We start from the raw sequence: 23291 nt of genomic DNA on the forward strand, positions 1-23291 counted from the left end.
TTGGAGAGAAAAAGAAAAAAAAAATGCATTTGGAGGCATTAGAGTGTATAAGAGTATCAGCTTGACTTTACCCGCATCACCCTTCCTCAAAGGTGACCCAGCTTAGGGCTGAAAGAGGTCTCGATTGATGATATCTCCTGTGAGGGAAAGGGAAAGTGTGTGAGTCAGTACCTATCTTCCCTAGCTGTATGGAATGTTACCATAGGGGCTAATTTTTTTCTTGCCCCACCCAGAGTACTGAATTGTGAGCTACATGACAGGAGAATTGGTGGCGGGGGTGGGGTGGGGTGAAAAGATGCTGAAAGAGTGGCAGATAGGACACCCAGAGGGCATTAAAGGAAAGTGGATCTTAATTGCATTGTAATCTCTATCAAGAAGCCCCAGAGCTCCCTGGTGGCTCAGTGGGTTAAGTACCCAGCATTGTCACTGCTATGGTTCTGGTTGCCTCTGTGGCAAGAGTTTGATCCCTGGCCTGGGAACTTCCGCATACCACAGGTGCAGCCAAAAAGACAAAACAAACTAGAATGGATCAGTCAGAAGAATCTGTGAGACAGAATACAGAACTTCAGAATTATCCAGTCCTCTAGAGGCATACGAAAAAGAAAGAATGAAAAAAATGTGAAACAAGCCAATGTGTTCTATGGGATACCACCTAAAGAACCAATTTTTGAATTATTGGAGTTCCAGAAGAGAGCAGGAAGGGGGCAGGAAACAAAAAATGACTGAGAACTTCCCAAATCTGGGGGAAGATATGGATATCCAAGTTCATGCAGTTCATACGTCATCAAACAAAATTAACTTTAAAATCTCCACTACAAAATAATACCATAATAAAATTGTCAAAAACCAAAAAGAATCTTAGAAGTATCATGGGGTGGGGGAAGCTTATAACTTAAAAAAGAACTTTCAATCAGTTTCAGTCAATCAGTGGATTTCTCAAAAGAGACCTTATAGGCCAAGAGAGAGTGGAATGAGATATTCAAATTGCTGAAAGGAAAAACTGCCAAAGAGTATTTTACATGACAAAGCTATTCTTCAGAAATGAAGGAGAGAAATTTCCCAAACAAAAGCTGAGGGAATTATCACTGCTAGACCCACCTTATAAGAAATGAGGAAAAGAACTCTTCAAGTTGAAATGGAAAGGCATTATTTAAATAGTAACATAGAAACATGAAAGTATAATGGTAAAGGTAAGTGTATAGTCAAATTCAGAATGCTCTAATAATAATACAGTGAAGTGTTAACCACTTAACTCTAGTGTAAAGATTAAAGGACAAGAATATTAAACTAACTACAATAATTTGTTAATAAATATACAATATAAAAATAAATTGTGACATCAAAAGCATGGAGAGGGGAATCAAAGTATAGTTTGTGTATGTGATTGGAGTTATTATCAGTGTAAAATAGACTGATAACATCTATAAGATTTTTTATGTAAGTCTCATTCATGGTAACCACAAAGCAAAAACCTACAGTAGATTCACAGAAAGATAAAGAGCAAGGAATCAAAGCATACCACTCCAGAAAATAATCAATTCACAAAGGAAGATAGCAAGAGAAGAAGCAAGGAACAAAGGAAATACGAAACAACCAGGAAAAAAAAAAAAAATGACTTTACTAAGTCTTTATCAATAAGTATTGTAAATGTATAGAGATTGGATTCTCCAGTTAAAAACATATAGTGGCTGGATGGATAAAAAAACAATACACAGCTATATGCCTCTTGCAAGAGACGTCAGCTTTAGGGACACACGTAGTCTCAAAATGAAGAGAGGAGAAAGATATTTTATGCAAGTGAAAACCAAAAGAGAGCAGGAGAGTTACACTTATATTAGACAACATTGATTTTTGTGCCTACAATGGTATGAAACTAGAAGTCAATAATAGGAGGAACACTGAAAATGCACAAAAATGTGGAAGTTAAATAAAACACTCTCCTGAACAATCAATGGGTCGAAGAAATCAAAAGAGAAAATTTAAAATATCTTAAAACAAAAGTGGAAATACAGCATATAAGAAATATGGTATGCTACTAAAGAGGGGAGTTTGTAGTGGTAAACAACTACATTAGGGAAAGAAATAAAGATCTGAAGTACATGACCTAACTTTACACCACATAAAATGAAAAAGAAGAAACAAACTAAGCCCAAAATTAACAGAAGGAAGGAACTACAAAGTTCAGAGCATAAATAAATGAAATAGAGGCTGGAAAAACAATAGAAGAGATGAATAAAACTAAGAGCTGGATTTATTGAAAAAAACAAAATTAACAAATGTTTAGCTAGATAAGGGAAAAAGAGTCAAAATTGTAAAATGAAAGAAGGGGTATTATAACCAATAATACAGAAATACAAAAGATGAGATTACTGTGAACAATTTTATGCCAACAAATTGTATAACATGGGAAAAATGAATAAATTCGTAGAAACATACAACCTACCGAGACTGACAGAAAATCTGACCAGACTTTTCATGAGTAAGAAGAGTGAATCAGTAATTAAAAAAAAAAAAATTCTCCTAAAGGAAAAACCCAGGAACAGATAATTTCACTGGTGAATTCTACCAAACATTTAAAGAAGTAATGCCAGCCCTACTACTCAAATGCTTCCAAAAAACTGAAAAAGAGGAAACACTCTCAAATTCATTCTATGAAGCTAATATTACCCTGACACCAAACTCAGATAAGAACACTACACGAAAAGAAAATGAGATCTTATGGATTTAGATGCAAAAATTCTCAAGAAAATGTTAGCTGAATTCAACAGCAAATAGCATTTTTTTGGGGGAGGGGCACTCCTATGGCATATGGAAGTTCCCAGGATAGGGATGGATTTGGAGCTTCAAATGCTGCCTAGGCCACAGCCACAGTAGCTGCATCTGCAACCTACTTTGCAGCTTGTAGCAGTACCAGATACTTAACCCACTGAGGAAGGGCAGGGGTTGAACCTGTTTCCTCGTGGGTGCTATTTGGGTTCGTTTCCCCTGAGTCACAACAGGAACTCCTCAACAGCAAATATAAAAGAATACATACACCATGATTACAGGAGATGTATCCCTTGGGATGCGAGGGTGGCTCAACATATGAGAGTCAGTAAATGTGATACATTAATAAAATGAAAGATAAAAAATATATAATCACCTCAATAGATACAAAAACAATTTGATAAGATACATTTTTGTAATAAAAACACTCAACAAATTAGGCATAGAAGTAACATATCTCGACATAATAAAGGCCATGTATAATAAGCTCACAATTCACAACATACTTATTTATGAGAGGTTTAAAGCTTTTCCTCTGAGATCAGGAATGAGACAAGGGTGCCCACTCTTACCACTCTTAATTCAGTATAATGTTGGAAATCCTGGTCAGTAATCACGAAAGAAAAAGAAATAAAAGGCATGCAAATTGGAAAAGGAGAGGTGAAATTTAATTTGTTTGCAGATGATATAATCTTACATATAGAAAAACCTAAACATTCCACCAAAAAAATATAGAATTAAACAAAAATTCAGTAAAGTGGCAGGATACAGCATCAAAATACAGGATTCGGTTGCATTTCTATACACTAACAATGAAATATCTGAAAAAGAAATAAAATTCCATTTATAATAGCATCTGAAAAGATAAACTATCTAAGAATAAATTTGAACAAGGAGGTGAAAGATTTATACACAGAAAGCTAGAAGACATTGATGAAAGAAATCGAAGATACAAATGGAAAGATATCCTACGATCAAGGATGAGAAGAATTAATATTGTTAAGCTATCCATAATATCAAAAGTCCTCTATAGATTCAATGCAATCCCTATCAAAATTCCAATAACATTTTCACAGAAATAAAAGTCCTTATATTTGTATCAAACCACAAAAAGACCCCAAAAGCAGTCCTGAGAAAGAACAAAGGTGGAGGCATCACATGCTCTGATGTTAAACTATACTACAAAGCTATAGCAATGAAAACGGTATAGTACTGGCATACAGACACATAGACTAATGGAACAGCTTGAGAGCCCAGAAATAAACCCTAGCATATATGATCAAACTAATATTTGAAAAGGGAGCCACAAATACTCAATGGGGAAAGGTGATCTTTTCAAAAAATGGTGTTGGGAAAACTGTATAGCCACATGCAGAAGAGTGAAATTGGATCCCTATCACATAAAATTTAACTTGAAATGGATTTAAAACTTAAACACAAGACCTGAAACCATAAAACTTATAGAAGAAAACATAGAGGGGAAAGTTTCTGACAATGATTTTTTTGGATATGACACCAAAACTACAAGGAACAAAAGCAAAAATTAGTGAGACTATATCAAGCTATTATACCAAAGAAACAACAAAATGAAAAGCAACTTTTGGAATGAGAAAATTTTGCAAATTACATGTCTGATAAAGAATGACTATCCAAATTATATAAAGAACTCATACAGCTCAATAGCAGAAGGGGGATTGAACAGACATTTTTCTAAAGATACACAAACAGCTAACAGATATATGAAAACGTGCTCAACATCACTAACCATCAGAGAAATACAAATCAAAACCATAGTGAGGAGTTCCTGCTGTGGCGCAGCAGGTTAAAGGATTCACCATTGGACAGCTATGGCATGGGTTGCAGCTGCAGCTCAGATTCAATCCCTGGCCTGGAAAATTCCATATGCCGTGAGAGCAGCCACAGAGGATAAAAACCCAAAAACTCGAGACATGAATGCATAACTGTTAGGATGGCTATCATCAAAAAGGTAATGGAGTTCCCATCGTGGCTCAGTGGAAAAGAATCTGACTAGCATCCATGAGGATTCAGTTTCAATCCCTGGCCTTGCTTAATGAGTTAAGGATACAGCAATGAGCTGTGGTGTAGGTCGCAGATGTGGCTGGGATCTGGTGTTGCTGTGGCTGTGGCATAGGCTAGAGGCTACAGCTCCAATTCAACCCTTAGCCTGGTAAATTCCGTATGCCACGGGTGTGGCCCTAACAAGACAAAAAAAAAAAAAAAAAAAAAAAGAAAAAGATAACAAATGCTGATGAGGATGTGGAGAAAAGGGAACACTTGAACTCTGCTAGTGGGATTGTAAATTGGTACAGCTACCATGGAAAACATTACTAAGGTTCCTCAAAACATTAAAGTAGAACAGCTGTTTGATTCAGCAATCCTATTCTGGGTATATATCCAAAGGAAATGAAAACAGGATTTTGAAGAGATATATGACCTCCAAAGTTCATTGCAGTATTATTCATAATAGCCAAGATAAGGAACAATCTAAGTTTCCTTTAGCAGATGAATGGATTGTGTCCTATATAGACAACAGACTATTATTCAGCTGTAAGAAAGAAGCAAATCTTGCCATTTGCAATGACATGGATTGACACTGAGGGCATTATGCTAAGTGAAATCAGTCAGACAGAGGAAGACATTTCCTGTATGATATCACTTATGTATGGAATCTAAAAAAGCCAAACTTGGACTTCTATGGTGGTTACCAGGAGTTTGGAAGGGTGGGGGAAAACAGGGAGATGTTGGTCAAAGGGTACAGATGTCCAGTTATAAGACAAATCAGTTCTGGGGATCTAATGAACAGCATTGTGATTCTAGTTAATATTATTTTTATTTATTTATTTATTTATTTATTTATTTATTTATTTATTTATTTATTTTTTAGGGCTACATTGGCGGCATATGGAGTTTCCCAGGCTAGGGGTCCAACTGGAGCTACAGCTGCTGGCCACCAGCACAGCCACAGCAACGAGGGATCCAAGCCACATCTGTGACCTACACCACAGCTCTCAACAATGCTGGATCCTTAACCCACTGAGCGAGGCCAGGGGTCAAACCCGCCACCTCATGTTTCCTAGTCGGATTGGTTTCCTCTGTGCCACAATGGGAACTCCTAATATTACTCCATCGTATATTTGAAAGTTGCTAAGAGTAACTCTTGGATGTTCTTACCACAAAAAAGAAATGGTAATTGTATGACGTGATGGAGGTGACAGATAATGCTATGGTGGTAGTCATTTTGCAATATATAAGTATAGCATATCAAGTGTACACCTAAACTTACACAATGTTTTACCTCAATTATATCTTAATAAAGCTGGGAGAAAAGGTTCTACTGACTAAAAACTCTTATTTTTGTAATCACAGTAGAAGGCAAAATGTTCATAATCTTATAACAGCATGGTTTGACAAATTATTATAGTCATAAATACTGTGATATTTTACTCCAAAAAGCTCCAGTTTATTTGAATATTGTTCAAAATCACTGTATAGGAGTTCTCATCCTGCCTCAGTGGTAATGAACCTGACTAGGATCCATGAGGATGCCAGTTCAACCCCTGGCCTTGCTCGGTGAGTCAAGGATCCAGTGTTGCTGTGGCTGGGGCGCAGGCCAGCTGCTGCAGTTCAGATTCAGCTCCTAGCCTGGAAACTTCCATGTGCTGCTGGTGCAGCCTAAAAAAAAAAAAAGTAGAGAGCATGAGTCAGCTGCTTCATAAGTGTGGTGACGAAAGTGCTCTTGCCTGTATGGTAGTTCAATAAGAGAACAGAATTGAGGGAAGGTTTATGGTTATTTTTTGGTAGTCTTTTTTGGGGGGGATTTATCCTTTTTTAAAAAAAATTATTATTAAAACATAGTTGATTTGCAATGTTTCTTCACAGTTTATGGCAATGCTGGATCCCCAATCCACCCAGTGAGGCCAGGGATCAAACTCACATCCTCGTGGATACTAGTTGGATTTGTTTCCACTGCACCACAACAGGAATTCTGAGAGTTTTTGATTACAGATTCAATTGTTTCATTCATATTTTATATTTCTTTCTGACTTAGTCTTGGGGAAAGAATTAATATTGTTAAAATAACCATACTACCCAAGACAGTCTATAGATTTAGAGCAATCCCTATCAAAATACCAATGGCAAGTGTTCCTGCTGTGGCACAGTGAGCTAAGAATCCAACTGCAGTGATTTGGGTTGCTGTAGAGGTGCAGGTTTGATCCCCAGCCCATTGCAGTGGGTTAAAGGATCTGGTATTGCTGCAACTGCAGCATAGGTCACAGCAGTTCAACCACTGGCCCAGGAACTTCCATATACTGCGAGTGTGGCCCCTAAAAAGAAAAAAAATACTAATGGCATTATTCACAGAACTGGAACAAGTAATTCTAAAATTTGTGTGGAAACACAACAGATCTTGAATAGCCAGAACAACCTGAAGTAAGAAGAATGAAAAGGTGTATCACTTCCATGATTTCAAACTATACTACAAAGTCATCAAAACAGTATGGTACTGGCACAAAAACAGACACGTAGATCAATGGAACAAAACAGAGTCTAGAAATGAACTCACTTACATGGGAAATTAATCTTTGACAAGGGAGGCAAGAATATACAATGGGGAAAATACAGCCACTTCAATAAATGGTATTGGGAAAACTGGACAACTACATGCGAAAGAATCAAACTTGTCTCCTTTCTCACACCACATACAAAAATCAGCTTAAAATGGCTTAAAAACTGAAATGTAAGATCTGAAACCATAAAACTTCTAGAAGAAATTATAGGCAGTATGCTCTTTGATATCAATCTTAGCAATATTTTTTGAATGTCTCCTCAGGCAGGGCAAAAATAAACCAATGGGACTACAGCAAACTTATGCACAGTGAAAGAAATAACAAAATAAAACAGCCACATATTGAATGGGAGAAGATATTTGCGAATGACTCATCCAACAATGGATTAGTATCCGAGATATACAAAGAACTCATACAACACAACAACCAACCCAAGAAACAAACAACCCAATCAAAAAATGGGTAGAAGACCTGAATACACATTTCTCCAAAGAAGACACATGGATGGGCCAGCAGGCACATGGAAAGATGCTCAATGCCACTAATCATCAGGGAGAAGCAAATTAGAACCACAATAAGATATCACCTCACACCTTTTAGAATGGGTATTATTTAAAAAGTCTACAAATAACAAGTGTTAGCGAGGATGTGGAGAAAAGGATACCCTTGTGCTCTGTGGTGAGATTGTAAATTGGTGCAGGATGCTATGGAAAACAATATGAAGATTCCTCAAAAAACCAGAAATAGAACTACCATACCACTTAGCAATTCCACTTCTGGATATTTATCCCCCCCAAAAAAAAAAACCCAAAAGACTAATTTGAAAAGCTATATGCACCCCTGTGTTCATTGCAGCATTGTTTACAATAGCCAAGATACAGAAGCCACTTAAAGTGCCCATAGTAGATGAATGGATAAAGAAGAATTAGGGTATATGGTACAATGGAATACTACTAAGTCATAAGAAAGAATGAAATCTTGCTGTTTGTGACAACACGGATGGACCTCTAGGCTATTATGCTAAGTGGAATAAGTCAGACAGCGTAAGACAAATACTGCGTGATCTCACCTATACATGGACTTTGAAAAAAAATGAATGAACAAACATAATAAACAGAAACAGGAGTTCCCTCATGATGGCTCGGTGGGTTGAGGATCCAGCATTTTGACTGCAGTGGCCCAGGTTGCTACTGTGCTGTGGGGTCAATCTCTGGCCCAGGGAATTCTACATGCCACAGGCCTGGCCAAAAAAAAGCCCCCCCCCAAAAAAAAACCAAAAACCAAAAAACCCCAACCCCCTCCCCCCAAAAGAAAGAGAGTTATCGATTCAGAGAACAAACAGGTGGTTGCCAGATGGGAGGTGAGTGGGGGGAGGAGAGAAATAGGTGAGGGAGATTAAGAGGTACAACCTTTCAGTTACAAAATAAATGAGTGAAGGGTATGAAATGTACAGTGTGAGAAATACAGGCAATGTAATATCTTTGTATGGAGACAGATGACATCATGGTGATCATTTTGAAATGTGGAGGAATACCGAATCACTGTGCTGTGCATCAGGAACTGACATAGCGCTGCAGGTCAATTATACTTCACAAACCAATAATGGGAAGTTCGGGTCAGCAGATGGCAGCTCTTCTACATGGAGGGGTTAAACAACAAGGTCCTACTGTATAGCACAGAGAACTCTAGTCAATGTCCTATGATGAACCATAACGGAAAAGAATATTTAAAGACGAGCGTATATTATAATATACATATGAATGTATGTATTCATATATATCTGAGTTACTTTGCTGTACAGCAGAAATTAACATTGTAAACCAACTCTACTTCAATAAAAAAAAAACTAATAACCAAACTCATAAAAAAAAAAAAGAGATTAGATTTCTGGCCATCAGAGGGGGATAGATGAAGGCAGTCAAAAGGTACCAACTTCCCAACTTCCAGGTGTAAAATAAATCAGTACTAGGGATGTAATGTCCAACATGATAAAGATAATTAACACCACCACACGTTATAAATGAACGTTGTTAGGAAAGTAAATCCGAAGAGTTCCCATAACGGGGAAAAATATTTTTTCTCTGTTTCTTTCATGTATAAATAAGATGATGGATGTTCTCTAAGTCTATTGTGGTAATCATTTAATGATGTATGTAAGTGAAGTAATTATTTCTACAGTGCTGTATGTCAACTTAGCACTCAATAAAACTGGGAAAAAATCTAAGAAATACAGTGGTGAGGTATAAATTTAATCATTCTTTCTTACAGATCATCGAACCTTAGCTTACTGCAGAACTTATTATTTACAGTTCAATTATTGATGCCTTCATGCTGGAAGTTGTAATGAGGACTGTGGGCTGGCAGTTTACCACGTCTTTTACATTTGGAAATGCTGTGGCCAGTGATGCAATTGCTTTCCATAACAGATGAGTCATGACATGATTTGTTTACGGTAGCGGTGGCCTGGGGACGTAAACTTATAATCGACCATCAGGCTTCTGAGGAGAAATGAATGATTAGAGTTAATCGGTAGTAGTGAATACAATTAACACACAGGATGAATTTTTTGTTGCTTATCTTTTTACAATTTGATTCAGCAGTTGTTTATTTTACCTGTTCTTTAGATGGATTATTTCTGTTTATCAACCAGTTGTTGATGCATTTGGATTTCTGATCATATTACTCACTTCTCCTCTGGCTAATGAGATCTGTTTCATTATGCAATGGGAGTTGATGTGTTGGAGGCTGGAAGATTGACGACTCTTGCGTCTCTGGCTGAGGCCACGTTTTTCTCTGTAAGGTCAATGTTGAGACAACGTAATCAAAGTGAGAGTGGCACGTCACACGCCAGGATAGGAGGCTTTCTTGGCCTTAGCACATCCATTTCGTGGTCAGAATTACTTCTTAAAGTTGTCCCTTGAAACACCAGGGACTGAGGAATAAGCAAAGTCTTAGAGGTCCTACAGCAATGGTAAGCTACACTTGCTGCTGCTGTCACAATCAGTATACATATACTTACCAACAAAGCCGGAAGAAGATTTCTAATCCAGGGACTATTTTTTACGTTAGATGAGGCAAAAATGCTGTTGCCATTTAATGATCCATTGTCTGGTTCCAGAATAAGGCAGATTCCACTATATGTGATGTTCTCTACCGCACCAATTTTGTATTCCGGTGACATAGCATATGCAAAGTTTGGATGGACATTTCCATCAGGCTTCCTTAGTTTAAACATCACTTCCTGAATTTTTCTGTGAGGACACCTTTTCAGAGAACTGCCATTGACTACGCATAAGGTTCTGTTATACCAGGATATAATAGTAGACCCTGGTCTCAGGGTGGTTAATACAATTTGTTCAGGGCTACTGGAGTTGAGGTAGTCAATGAGCTTAGCAAAAAACAAACCGACCCTCTCTCTCTTCTTTATAAATGAGTAGAAACTGTTTTTTGTGTGCAGAGTGTACGTGTGGCAGGGCGTACTTCCAGGCAGCATCAGTTCAATGGTGAAAAGCATCTGAGCAGCCAGCCCCCCTGAATCGGTGGCGCAAAGAATAAATTCCTGAGGGGAATATTGAAAATCCAGTTCCAGGGGGTATCCGTATAGTATTTGATGAATCAAATTCAATTGCAGCCAGCTTTCTGGTCTGCAGGATATTCATTTACTGATTTTATTGCAAGTGTCAAGTAAGGGGAGTTGCCGTCTTCCTGATCATAAAACGTGTCAGGAGGGACTGGAAAATGCAGTCTGTGCCCAACAGTTGCCCTTATCAACTGAATTGGATTAACAACTGTTGGAAATGTGTTGGCTTGACCTAGAAGACACAAACAAGAAACGTATTTCACCAAATACCATTTTTATTTAGATGTTTTAGGTTGTCTTGATGGTTGACTTAGCTCCCTCCATGTTCACTTTTTGACCTGTCTGGCTAGGAATGTGGGAAAGCACATACATCCTATATTTGAGTACCACATAAGCAGCTCCAGGAAGGAGTGAAAGGGACTGACTTCTTTTGTCTCTGTTTTTAGCCTTTGATTTGGGGACACTTCTGTCATCTACTCAAGGGTCAGTTTCATTCATCTTAAGTTCTGACTGCCCTTCTTTTCCATTTTCTTTCTCCTATTTCCCTCGCCCACTCCTCTACCCAACTTCATCTCTTATCATCAACTGGTAGATTTCATATTATAGCCTTGATGCCTCTTCCACATGTTCATTAAGTTTGTTAGTTTCCAAATTCCTGGATCCTTTCAGTTTTAAATTATAGTGTGAAGGAAGATCTCAAGATTAGCTCATTAGTAGCATCAAGTCACTAAGTCTGGATTAGAAGGCTTCAGGAAAACAATGATTTGGCAGTGGGCCCAAATTTTTAAGCTGATTGTGTGTGTGTGTGTGTGTGTGTGTGTGTACGTGCGTGCACGCGTGTGCGTGCGTGTGTGTGTGTGCGCGCGCGCGTGTGCACGTAAAAGCTCAACAGGGACATTTTTTAAAGTTCAGGACATTAAAGTTGTGTAACTGAACAGAAACATAGTCATGAACTAGCGCTCTAATTTCAGTGAACACATTTAAATCTCAAAGAAGCTGGAAAACAACTCAAGCTCTGCGTAGAAAAGGTTTGGTGTTGTCTGAGAGAGAAGGCGAGGTGACTGATCATCGCAAAAATGGGGACATGCTGCTGTGTAACAAAGGCAGGTGTGCCGAGACCAGCTCAGCAGGATGGGGCTGAAGAATGGGTGCTGTGAAACTTAAGGAAAAAAAGTTAACATAAAACAAGACACAGAGACATTTATCTTAAGTAAAGTTGGGAACCAGGGGACTCAAGGTCTCAGGGACCAAGAGCCCTGCCTCAAGAAACCACACTGCTTTTATTGTGCTCTTTAGATGAGATCAAGTGAGGAGTGGCTGTGGGTGGATGATACAGGGTTTGTTTACTATTATATAAGTTCTTTTACTATTTAAAAAGCCACTTAGGTGGTAAAAGGTTAAGCTCTTATTCTGACCTCTAGGCATATAACAGTTCTTAAGCTTAAGTCACTTATGCCTTTAGGTCTTTGTTCTTAAGCTTAAGTCATTTGCCAGCACTGTGACTGTTTTTCCAAGCAGGAAGATGGGATAAAGTAAGACAAGAAGATGGGATAAAATAAAGAAGGACAAGATGGAGTTTTCAAAGAAACATGTCTTGCGACACAGGTGGCTTTAGATATTGTGAGTCACAAGAAGCTGGAAAGAGGAGTGTCACGTTCCTGGGAAAAGAACAATGAATCTAGAAGACAGAATACGAAAACTGCTAGATGAACAGAAATACTATTTTGAAGTGAGATCTGAGCACTGTTGCATATTTCATGGGGTTGGTTAGCAGTATTTGCTCTGACTACTGAGGAGATAAGTTTCAAACAGGCTCCTGTTCCATCAGCTCTCCTGCCCTGGTGACAGAACTGCTTACCCAGGGGGGATGTTTCATCAGGTTTTTGAGATTCAGGATGGAGAGCACGTGTTTTCAGCAGCTTTGTTGTGTGAAGCAGTTCATATCTGGGGAGACACAAACGGGCTGTACCTTGTCTAAATGATGTCTCTGGAAGGTCTGTAGTGAATCCAAAATGAAATGGTGAGCATCAATTTATATTAGATGTTTCATGCAAACACAGGAAATCCCCCAGAATTAAAAATCATCCGTGAATTTTTCCATGGACATTACCATACAAATATACTTCAGTATGAAACAAGTTTTAAGTTTCACTCTGATATGAGTGATCTGGTTCAGAGAAGAGAAGAGAAGATGGGCTGAGATGATAACAGGTTGCATTTGAAGAACATTCACCAGATTCCAGGCCCTGTGCTAAGTGCACATTTCATGTTACCTGCGCCAAAAATATACTGGGATAAAGATTATCCTCAACTTATAAATGATGAAAATGGAGTAATAAAATTAAGTAGCTACCCAAGGTCACACAAATAGTACATTTGTATACTATTTGTATATAGTGTACTATAGAACTAGATTTTGAACACTTGTCTGACTATAGATACCAAGTTTTTAATCATAATACTGATTGTGTTTGCAGTATATGGTGACACAGAAGATGGTTTGAACTTTACCAACAGAGACTGAATTTGTTAGCAAGCCTTTCCTAATTACGGTGAAACATGAGATTGCAATAGATGATTTAAGTCTTTCTGAGATAATTTAGGAATAATAATAACTAGACAGAGCATGGTCTAAATGATGGCTTGAATTCCTTTCAAGTTTGTGGATCTTTGATAAATATAAATTGTATTTAATGTGTATAGGATATAAAATGGGTATTATAATTTGTTGTTGACTTTTCTTACATAATAATTTCTTAAAATTTTTTCCTCTTGAAAAATCACCATGTTCCTTGTAGAAATATTGGAAAATGTTGGAAAACATTGGAAAATTGGAAAAAACAGAAAATATAAAGAGAAGCAAATCAAGCCCTCATAATGTAATCACAGTTAATATTAGGCATCATATTTTAATCTTAATACTGTTTTAATCTGAATATCTTAACCAACAATGGTCGGTTGCTACTTGTTAGTATAATGATCTACTGAAAAATCTTGCAAACAGAAAACTCAGCAACTGCCATAATCTTACCTTGTATGTTGTTAACATCAGAAATACCCCCATATCTTGTCAATACATTTTTGGAGGTAGATGGGTGACTTGTCACTTCAGTAGCATCCAGGTTAGACATAGTGTTACCTGGTGAAGTTTTGCTAGTTCTTGAGAATTTGCTGAAAGCTAAATGTTCTATCCCTGAATACCAGTCACTAAAAAAATGCATGACAGTCTCTGAGTCCAGACTCTCCAAAGCACTTACAAATCTGGGCACTCAGAAGGGGACGAATCTGCTAAATCAGGTAAATGAGTAAATGATGAAGTCTCCTTAGAATAAGATTGAGTTTTCACAATCACACCACATGATGTCTTCCTCTAATTGGTTGCTGGTGAATCGAGCAGTTTCCCACGGCAATAGAGTGGAGTCGAAGGTACTCTCCCATGCACATTTTGTATTTATGCTCATGCCAAGAGGTGAAACTGTTTCTGTAGGAGGGAGGAATGAATGAATCTGCTGAGAAACTTTAGTAAGAGTCTCAGACACATGTTCATGAAGATGCTTCTGACCCAGCTAGCTTGACAGCGGAAATTGGCTAAACTCAAGGGGGAGATGGGAGGCTGGCAATGTCTCCCTTGCTGATGCTGACGGTGTCAGGAGACTGTTAGGTGACTGTACAAACCTCTCCAGGTAGACTGGGTCAGAGCCACTCCGTGGGCTGAGGAATGATGTCATGGAAGAGAGTCCCTCAGAAGGTGTGGCCATGTCCTGTATGCCTTCCTCTGAGATTGAGGACCCAAGACAACGAGGGCACCTGGATGAGTCAAGGAGGGCATGTGAATACCAAGCTTGACTAACTGATTCAGACACAAGGGCAGGATGCTTGTGTGTTTCTGTTCTGTGGATTAGGGTGTGACCCTTTATTTCCCACTCTATCAAATTCAGGTTTTCTAATAACACTGATACTGTCGAAGTTCTACGCTGAAAGAAGTCAGAATCTGTGAGCGAAATACCTGTTAATACCATAGAGGGAATGACCTCAGGAAAAGTGAAAGAAGAGTCAAGGTTTGTTGTCAGAGATGTTTCCATTAATGAATTCTGTGATCCTACCGCATGCGGTGGCCTTGTAATCTTGGGCACCTTGGAGAACTTGGAATGAAGTCAGGATGGAGGACAGTAGTGATCTGTCCTAAGGCAGCAAATAAGCTGAGAACTGACGATGTGTCATCTTCAGCAATCCAAGGAGTCACCAAGGTGTGTGATGAAACAGAGAAAGGCTTGCTTAGTTCTGTGGTCATTTCGTTTGCCCCCATTGCTGTGCTTGGGAAAGCCCTTAACTGCCTGGGTTGTCGTCTTTGAGATTTTTGAAGTAATCTCCAACCATCAATCTTACAGCCTAAAATGTGGGCCAGATCCTTAGAGGAAGCATGCTGTTGGAAAACTTGCATTAGCTCTGGCAGCATTGTGGAAACTTCAGAGTCCATGGGCCAGTGGAATTGGACAGAGTGACCTTGTAAAGGAATGACATGCCTGGGCTCTTCAGCCAGCACAGGAAGGTTCCAGAGGTGCTTGTTTATCTTGCTTCTGAATGAGCTCATAGTCACTAAAGAAGGATCCAAGTGGAAATAGTCCACCAGTGTGTACACCAAAAAGAGACGCTCCTGAACAAGAGTTTCAGCAGCTGCTTTAAGAGTAATTTCAGCTATAATGGTGGAAAACTCCTGGGAGCCCCCTCAGGCACGAACACTGAAGCTATAAAAGAACAATATAGTGTGGAGTTCCCATCATGGCTCGGCAGGTTACAAACCCGACTAGTATCCATGAGGATGCAGGTTCGATCCCTGGCCTCACTCAGTGAGTTAAGGATCCAGTGTTGCTGTGAGTTGTGGTGTACTTAGCAGAGGTGGTTTGGATCTGGCGTTGCTGTGACTGTGGTGTAGGCCGGCAGCTGTAGCTCCAATTCTACCCCTAGCCTGGGACTTTCCATATGCTGCAGGTGTGGCCCTAAAAAGCAAAAATAAATAAATTTTAAAAATCGCAAACTAAATAAAAGAACAATACAGCATGGATTAATGCTTTATTAGCAATCTCTTTTCTTTTTACGTAGTCCTTCAGAGTCATATTCTCACATACCTCATCTTATTGCTGCCTCCAATAAGTAGGAGGGTAGCGAGGCCAGTTATTATAATCTCTGATTTATAGTTGAAGAAACTGAGATTCAAAGTGCTAGAGTAAGGGCCTGAGCCAAACCCAGATGTTCTGACATCAAATCAGAAGGTAAGTTTCAGTGGAAAAGTTGTTCTGGAGTCACAAAGTTTTGAATTATTTAATTGATCCGAGCTTCAGTTTCTCAGAATAGAAAATGGGGATAATAACATCTACTTTGCAGAGATATTTCAAACGTGAATTGTTATAAGGCACTTTGAGATTTACCTGGCACACAGGAAGTCTTTCACTCTACTGCGTCTGTCCTGTTCCTTTCTGTCCCTTCTCTTCTTTTCCCTGTGACCCTGCCTATCCCTCCCATCCCTGTGTCCTTCCATCTGACCTCGTGTCCTTCCCTTCCTGGTGTCCTTCCTTTCCTTTTATCCTTCTGTACCCCTTTCTTCCTTGCATCCTTCCTCTTGCTTTTCTTTTGTCTTTTTTTTTTTTTTTTTTTTTTTTTTTTTTTGCTTTTTAGGGCCACACCCATGGCATGTGGAAGTTCCCAGGCTAGGGGTCAAATCAGACCTACAGCTGCAGGCCTATGCTTCAGCCACAGCAATGCAGAATTTGAGCCACATCTGCCACCTGTATTGCAACTCACAGCAATGCTGGATCTTTAACCCACTGAGCAAGGCCAGGGATCAAATCCGCATCCTCATGGATAATACTCTGGTTCATAACCCACTAAGCCACAGCAGGAACTCTGTACTTTGCTTCATTTCACAATTTTTGCATCTACACCAGCAGTGGGTCTCTTAAATGGAAGTACTGGTTAGTAGTTTCTGCAGTTACTACAGGTATTCTTTTAAGTGGTAGCCTCTGATTCCCCTTCAGTCCATCCAGAGATGGTGGCTCTGCTGAATGGAAACTCAAGGAATAACTCTCACAAATCCAGAAAGGATCTCAACACAGGACAGCCTGAGTTTACTGTTGAAAGGAGCAGGCATGCTAAACCAAAAAGTATAAAAAATATTTTAGGTCTTTCAAGAAAAGGAAAACAGGATTTATAACTAGGGTGCAATGACCAGATTCAGTTTTTAATGCATTCTTTTTATTTATTTATTTATTTATTTATTTTGGTCTTTTTTGCCTTTTCTGGGGCTGCTCCTGCAGCATATGGAGGTTCCCAGGCTCGGGGTCTAATTGGAGCTATAGCTGCCATCCTACACCACAGCCACAGCAACACTGGATCCGAGCCACATCTGAGACCTACACCACAGTTCACGGCAATGCCAGATCCTTAACCAATTGAGCAAGGCCAGGGATTGAACCCACAACCTCATGGTTCCTAGTCAGATTCATTAACTACTGAGTCATGACAGGAACTCCCAGCTTTTAATGAATTCTTAAGGTTTCCATTTCTCCCCTTCATGTCCAAGACTTTCAAATGTGCCAGCCTGCAAGGCTTCTCGAGATCCAGGCTCTGCTAACTTTTCCAGCCTCACTTCCTGGTACCACCCAGTTCACCCTGTGGTCCAGCACTGCCCAAATTTTTGTGTGCCTTCCCAAAGGTATCATTCTGTTTAATGTTTTTGTAACCACTGAATAGGTCCTTCTTTGATCGTGTGGTGCCTTTCCTCCTTTTCTGGCTAGGTGATTCCAACTTTAAAAATCCATCACCGGGGAGTTCCCATCATGGCTCAGTGGTTAACGAATCCAACTAGGAACCATGAGGTTGCGGGTTCAATCCCTGGCCTCACTCAGTGGGTTAAGGATCTGGTATTGCCATGAACTGTGGTGTAGGTCGAAGATGAGGCTCAGATCTGGCATTGCTGTGGCTCTAGTGTAGGCCGGCAGCTATAGCTCCAACTAGACTCCTAGCCTGGGAACCTCCATAGGCTGCGGTGTGGCCCTAGAAAAGATAAAAAAAAAAAAAAAGTCCATCACAGACATTATCTCATCCAAAAAGTTTTGCCAACATCCTCCCCCTCTCCCCCATAGAGTTAAGTTACTGGTTTAGCTTCTATGTCTTACATACTGTTCTGTTATTGCATTCATTACACCTATTATAATTTTTATTACATGTCTACACACCCTACTGGATTATTAGACCGAGTTCCTCAACAGCAATTTATTCATATTATCTCCTACTCCCAGCACAAGAATCTGGCAAATAGTTGGCACTCACTAAATTCTTATTAAATGAATGAGTACTTAAACGGACACAAAAAATGAAAAAAAGTGCAGTGATATATGTGAAAACACTTTATAAATTGTGAATTCCCATGTAGGAGTTGGTTATTATTGGCTTGAACTATAATTTTTACAGTTTTGCATAAAAATTATTTTAGAAGTTAAAGGCAACTTTCTAGACAAAAACTTCAAAATATTCAATTCAGGGAGATATTAAACAACATGGTTATATCCACATTGGAAAATGACTTAAGGAAAAAAAAATACTCAAAATGTGAATTTTTAGGGAGTTCCTGTCGTGGCGCAGTGGTTAACGAATCTGACTAGAAACCATGAGGTTGTGGGTTCAATCCCTGGCCTTGCTCAGTGGGTTAATGATCCGGCGTTGCCATGAGCTGTGGTGTAGGTTGCAGACGCGGCTCGGATCCTGCGTTGTTGTGGCTCTGGCTGAGGCCGGTGGCTACAGCTCCGATGAGACCACTAGCCTGGGAATCTCTATATGCCGCAAGAGCGGCCCAAGAAATAGCAAAAAGAAAGAAAGAAAAAGAAAAAAGAAAAAAACCGTGAATTTTTAAACTATATAGAAGTGCCTTCTAATCTATTTTAAAATAGATAATACATGAACACAATATAAAATTCACAAGGCCTACAGATGAAAATCACAAAATGTACATTGTTCCTTTTTTAGCCCCTCATTCTAGTTTCCCAATCTCTCAGTTTCCCTACTGTTCCTATGGCAACAGTGAGACTCTGGGACTGTTGTTATGACATTCTGATGTACTTCACACTTACAAGGATGCTGCCTTTTGAAAGAGAAAAAGAGGTGGGGAGTTCCTGTTGTGGCTCAGTGGAAACAGATCTGACTAGCATCCATGAGGACCCAGGTTCAATCCCTGGCCTCGATCCGTGGGTTAAGGATCTGTTATTGCCGTGAGCTGTGGTGTAGGTTGCAGACATGGCTCGGATCTGGCGTTGCTGTGGCTGTGGTGTAGGCCAGCAGCTACAGCTCCGATTAGACCCCTAGCCTGGGAACCTCCATATGCTGAGAGTGTGGCCCTAAAACAAAAGCAAAGAAAAAGAAAAAGCACTGTTTTCAATCACCACATGATCCAGGCGTGTAAAATAAAGTAGTATGAGAAATAAAAACTTAGTTCCCAAGAGTTCATTTGTTTGGGGAGGTTGTTTTCCAGTTCAAGGAATTACCGTAAAAAGCTTTGCTCTAAGCTCCTGTTGATGAGCAACAGTGTGAAACGTGTCTACTTCTCCCCTTTGCGATGCTCCTCTGTCCTTACTCCTTCTCTAGAACGAAGTTTTGCTTCTTCCTATCCGGCCTTTGCTTTTTGGACCACATTCATAGGCTGAGTACCACACATAGCTGCCGGGGTACCTTTTCATGAGGACACTTACCCCCTTGAGGAAGGAATCAAGCTCGCTTCCCTCTCTTCACTCCTGTCCAGCACCCTAAGGGTAAAGGTGATGGAGGCTGTTTGTGTTCGCTGGAAACAGAAATCCCCAGACACCAGCACCAAGAGTTGGTAATCTCTTCCTTCACCTTCTAAGGGCAGTCCTTGCAAGGTCTTGCTAGAAGGACTATATTCCAACCATCCTGGCAATTTGACGTTATGAACCAGTGTAACCTGTTCAATCACATGTGAAATAAAAGTCTGAACTTGCCTGAAAGAAGAGGTTTTACATTTGTTTGCTCCGTCCCTGTGGCAGAGTGCTGATAACAAGAGTTAGAGATCTCTGTTGTGGTACAAACATCAAGTGGAATTGCAAACCAGTTTCTTTAAGCCCTAAGAATATCCATTTTAGGTCTCAGCCTCATAAAGCTCTTATGAAAAACCAACTTTGAGAAGAAATCAATAAACTCCTTAAAATACGTGGCCAAGTATTTCACTAGAAAAATTTTACCCAAACCTAGTAACTATTTAATATTCTTGGCAATGAAGTCTTGTGTCTAAAAACGCGATATTCTATTAAATTCGAAAATTGAGTTATTTTTCTTGTCAGACTAGGCTCCTTATATGGTAGGTTATTATTTGTGACTCTTTAAAAATACTTTCATTTCCTCGGTGGTTCTCTGAGACACACATATACAAATTATTATAGGGACAACTTGGAAAGTTGAGCCCTTTTATATTTTTTTGCAGTTTTTTAGGTTTTTAAAAATTAGACCAATGGCTTTATTGAAAGGCCGGAGCAGAGTCCCTCCCCCTTTCCCCACAGTGCTGGTGGCAATAGCATCAGGCTCTGAGCATCCAAGCATCCTGTAACCCGAGTGAGTCCTGTTTATTTTTAATATCTACAAGAACACAATGCTGAACAGATGGGTTAGAGATATCTAGATGCTTACCTGAACCTGATTTATTTTTCCTTGGAAGGCATATGGAGAGATTGGATAATAGAATAATTTTCCAAGGATAGCAACTGTGTCTGGAATGCCATGAAGAACTCGGATCACCTCACATGAAGAGTGAGTTGTCACGGCCAGCCTATGTGTAGAGACAGACGACAGCACCAGCACAAGATGTGGTATCGCTGGGACTCTTCTGATCCAGTTCAGGGACAGGTGGATGCTGGCAGTGTCCGCTCCCCGGCATTTCTCACTGGTACCCATGGCTTCTGTACAGTTAGCTCCACTCGGGTAACTGGATAGCACCTTACTGAACCTCAAGTGCTGAACAACAAAAGCTACAACATCTGAGCTCAACTGATTGGTATCTCTGTGCAGAGCAATATTTAAGGTTTAGAATCCTTTTATTTCCACATATCATTCCCCTCAACTAATGAATTAAAAATTCCGGAGTTCCCGTCGTGGCGCAGTGGTTAACGAATCCGACTAGGAACCATGAGGTTGCGGGTTCGATCCCTGCCCTTGCTCAGTGGGTTAACGATCCAGCGTTGCCATGAGATGTGGTGTAGGTTGCAGACGCGGCTCGGATCCCGCGTTGCTGTGGCTCTGGCGTAGGCCGGTGGCTACAGCTCCAATTCAACCCCTAGCCTGGGAACCTCCATATGCCGCGGGAGCGGCCCAAGAAATAGCAACAACAGCAACAACAGCAACAACAGACAAAAAGACAAAAAAAAAAAAAAAAAAAAAATTCCCTCTGTCTCAAAACATCACTGCTCTGTGGTGACTTCACTAAGTGAGCAGGAGAGGGAGCCCACTGATGCAGTTTGACATAGAGTCTGCCTTGCACGGCTTCCTTTAGTGATCTACATCCAGTTTTACCTAGAGGGTAATATGAGGCTCATAATACAATGAGTTATGTAATAACACAGTAAATACAAATATAAAACCACCACAAAAAGCCTTCTGCAGAAACAGCCTTGGAGTTCCCATGGCTCAGTGGTTCACGAATCCCACTAGGAACCATGAGGTTGCGGGTTCAATCCCTGGCCTCGCTCAGTGGGTTCAGGATCCAGTGTTACCATGAGCTGTGGTATAGGTCGCAGACTTGGATCCCAAATTGCTGTGGTTCTGGTGTAGGCTGGTGGCTAAAGCTCTGATGGGACCCCTAGCCTGGGAACCTCCATATGCCGCAGGTGCGGCCCTAGAAAAAGGCAAAAACAAAAAACAAAAACGAGAACAAAAAAAGAAAGAAAAAGAAACAGCCTTATTTCCATTTTCATTGATGCCCCTGTAAGAGACATCAGAGGTTTCTCAGCAACCCTGTCCCTCTTTGAGTCATAATGACCTTGATTTTTGGGAAAATTTCCCTCGCCTACCTCAACTTGTTGCTGAAATTTGGCCTCTGTCCACCAGTGCCAAATAGAAAGGCAGAGACAGAGTTTGGGGTGAAGGAGAACATGATAGCTTTTATCTCTTTGCCAGGCAAAGGCGGCCACAGCAGGCTAACGCCTTAAAGACTGTGTCGGAGTTCCCGTCATGGCACAGTGGTTAACAAATCCGACTAGGAACCATGAGGTTGCGGGTTCGATCCCTGGCCTTACTCAGTGGGTTAACGATCCGGCGTTGCCGTGAGCTGTGCGGTAGGTCGCAGACGCGGCTTGGATCCTGCATTGCTGTGGCTCTGGCGTAGGCCGGTGGCAACAGCTCCGATTAGACCCCTAGTCTGGGAACTCCATGTGCCGCGAGAGCGGCCCAATAAATGGCAAAAAAGACAAAAAAAAAAAAAAAAGAAGAAGAAGACTCTGCCCTCCACTGCTCCACTGGAAAGATTTGTGGGAAGTTTTATAGTAAAAAGGAGAAAAACAGGCTTTCAGATAAGAATTAGGATTGGGGCAAACATGCATTCTTCTTTCTTTGGGTAAATCTTGGTCATCAAAGCTGGCATCAGATCTCCACATGTTCTTGGTGGTGGTCTTCTGGGTCACTGACTAGAATAACAGGACTTGTGAAAAGGGTGTATTGATCAGAGATTAGAACAAAGTAGGAAAGTTCCTGAAAAACATCATGTAAACCCACAGGCAATTGTGCTCATGGTGCCTAATCTTTAGCTTACAGGTGATCGTGTTTAGGGTGCAATTAAGACCAGGAGAAGGACAAGGAAGGACTCTAAGCTGTTCAGTGTTAAAGTATTTACTTTTAATATAAGCATAAGGAATATCACTTCTCTCTTAGGTGTATAAGATGCCGACATCATTCTGTGTGCCCCTTGAGAGGGAACCAGGATCCTGCCCAAAGACTGTACTATGGTTTTTTGACCGTTGTCTCTGCATCCCCTTCCTTCCCTGATCAGCAATTGTCTGAATCTGCCCCTTGGAACTTAGGGAAGGCCATGGAGGCTGAATGAGGTCTATTTCCTAAAAGTAAGAAATGGGGTTGGGGGGAGTTCCCGTCGTGGTGCAGTGGAAACGAATCCGACCAGGAACCATGAGGTTGTGGGTTTGATCCCTGGCCTTGCTCAGTGGGTTAAGGATCCGGCGTTGCCGTGAGCTGTGGTGTAGGTGGAAGACACGGCTCAGATTCCAGGTTGCTGTGGCTGTGGTGTAGGCCGGCAGCTACAGCTCCGATTTGACCCCTAGCCTGGGAACCTCCATATGCCGTGGGTATGGCTC

This window comes from Sus scrofa, chromosome 5, assembly GCF_054392235.1.
Source record: "Sus scrofa isolate SSC_HxYL_T2T_F1_AM1 chromosome 5, Sscrofa_HxYL_maternal_Yorkshire_Landrace_v2.0, whole genome shotgun sequence".
Classification (NCBI taxonomy): domain Eukaryota; kingdom Metazoa; phylum Chordata; class Mammalia; order Artiodactyla; family Suidae; genus Sus; species Sus scrofa.